At 46.4% G+C, this 2,449-nt stretch overlaps 1 pseudogene; it reads right to left on the bottom strand.

The window, feature by feature from the left end:
* Window positions 1-578: 578 nt before the first annotated feature.
* Window positions 579-1,372, bottom strand: LOC134809033 (ubiquitin-ribosomal protein eS31 fusion protein-like; annotated as a pseudogene).
* Between the last annotated feature and the right edge of the window lie 1,077 nt (window positions 1,373-2,449).

Below are 2,449 nucleotides of genomic sequence, written 5' to 3'. Positions count from 1 at the left end.
TCTGACGACTCTAGGGACCTCCTAGGAGTGGAATCACACAGTGTTTGTCCTTTTGTATCTGCTTATTTCACTGAGCATAATATCCCCAAGGTTCATCCCTGCTGTAGCCTGAGTCAGAACTGTTTTCCTTTTCATGGCTGTATCACATTCCCTTGTGTGGATGAACCACGTTGTGTTTATTCCTTCATCCATCGATGGACACTTGGGTTGCTTCCAGCTTTTGTTTTGTTTTTTTGTTTGTTTGTTTGTTTTTGTTAGTTCACATCTTTTGTGGGTTTTTTTTTCTTTTTTGAGATGGAGTCTTGCTCTGTCGCCCTGGCTGGAGTGCAGTGGCACGATCTCGGCTCACTGCAAGCTCCGCCTCCCGGGTTCACTCCATTCTCCTGCCTCAGCCTCCCGAGTAGCTGGGACTACAGGCGCCCGCCACCATGCCCAGCTAATTTTTTTTTGTATTTTTAGTAGAGACGGGGTTTCACCGTGTTAGCCAGGATGGTCTCGATCTCCTGACCTCGTGATCCACCCGTCTCGGCCTCCCAAAGTGCTGGGATTACAGGTGTGAGCCACCGCGGCTGGCCGTCTTTTGTTAATTCATACAGTTATTTGTCTTCTGGTTTGTTGAAGCAGTAAGTCAGACAACATTTGCCACAATAATGTCTGTCAAAGTGGCTTGCCATAAACACTGCAGCACCACATTCATCAGAAGGGCAACCTCAACGAAGGTGACTAATTTTGCCATTCTCATCCACCTTATAATATTTCAGGACAGCCAGCTTCACCTTCTTTCTCTTGTGCTTATTCATCTTGCAGGTAAGACTTCTTCTTCTGGCCGGGCTCAGTGGCTCAGGCCTGTAATCCCAGCACTTTGGGAGGCCGAGGCAGGTGAATCACGAGGTCAGGAGTTCAAGACCAGTCTGGCCAACATGGTGAAATCCTGTCTCTACTAAAAATACAAAAATTAGCTGGGCGTGGTGGCGCGTGCCTGTAATCCCAGCTACTCGGGAGGCTGAGGCAGGAGAATTGCTTGAACCGGGACCCGGGAGGCAGAGGTTGCAGTGAGCCAAGATTGCACCACTGCACTCCAGCCTGAGCTACAGAGCGAGACTCCATCTGAAAAAAAAAAAAAAAAAAAAAAAAAAAAAGACGTCTTCCTTTCCTTAGCACCACCACGAATTCTCAATACAAGATGAAGAGGAGACTCCTTTTGAATGTTGTAGTCAGACAGAGTACGTCCATCTTCCAGTGCTTGTCTTTGCTGATAAGGAGGAATTCTTTCTTTACCCTGGATCTTGGCCTTTACATTTTCTACTGTATCTGAGGGTTCAGCCTCGAGGGAGATGGTCTTCCCTGTAAGGGTTTTCAGGAAAATCTACATTTTGGTGGCGGCTCCACCACAGATGGCGGATCTAAAAGGTTTTTGTTTTTTGTTTTTTTGAGACAGAGTTTCGCTCTTGTCACCCAGGCTGGAGTACAAGTGGCACGATCTTGGCTCACTGCAACCTCTGACTCCTGGGTTTAAGTGATTATCCTGCCTCAGCCTCCGAGTAGCCAGGATTACAGGCATGTGCCACCACCACACCTGGCTAATTTTTTTTTTTCTTTTGTATTTTTAGTAGAGGTGGGGTTTCGCCATGTTGGCCAGGCTGGTCTCAAACTCCTGATCTGGAGTGATCCGCCCGCCTCGGCCTCCCAAAGTCCTGGGATTACAGGTGTGAGCCACTGTGCCTGGCCTGCTTCTGCCTTTTGGCTATTGTGAATAATGCTCTCTGAACATAGATGTGCAAATATCTGTTTGCAGCTCCTGCTTTCAATTCTTCTGGGCATATGCCCAGGAGTAGTACTGCCTGATCATATGGTAATTCTATGTTTAACTTTTTGAGGCACTGCCAATTTTCACATTTTTAAACCATAGGGGAAAAAAAGTTTTGTTTTTTTTTAAAAGACAAAGTCTGGCTCTGTTTTCCACGCTGGAGTGCAATGGTGCAATCATAGCTCACTGCAGCCTCAAACTCCTGGGCTCAAGCAATCCCCCCCCTCATCAGCCTCTTGAGTAGGGGGGACTATGGCATGTGTCACCACACCTAACTAATTTTTTAAATTTTTTTGTAGAGGTGGGGTCTCACTCTATTGCCCAGGCTGGTCTCAAACTCCTGGCCTCAAAAGATCCTGCCACCTTAGCCTCCCAAAGCACTAAGATTACAGGCATGAGTCACTGTGCCTAGCCAAAAAATATTTGTAATGTTTAGTGAAAATAAAAATCATATAAAATTCAAATTCATATGATTTTCATGAAAAAGTCCATAAAGAAAATTTTCTTAAAACATTGTCAGCTGGGTGCGGTGGCTCATGCCTGTAATCACAGCACTTTGGGAGGCCAAGGCGGGTGGATCACCTGAGGTCAGGAGTTCAAGACCAGCCTGGCCAATGTGGTGAAACCCCATCACTACTTACA

Source organism: Pan troglodytes, chromosome 20 (genome assembly GCF_028858775.2).
Source record: "Pan troglodytes isolate AG18354 chromosome 20, NHGRI_mPanTro3-v2.0_pri, whole genome shotgun sequence".
Taxonomy (NCBI): domain Eukaryota; kingdom Metazoa; phylum Chordata; class Mammalia; order Primates; family Hominidae; genus Pan; species Pan troglodytes.
This window is presented reverse-complemented; position numbering and strand designations above follow the sequence as displayed.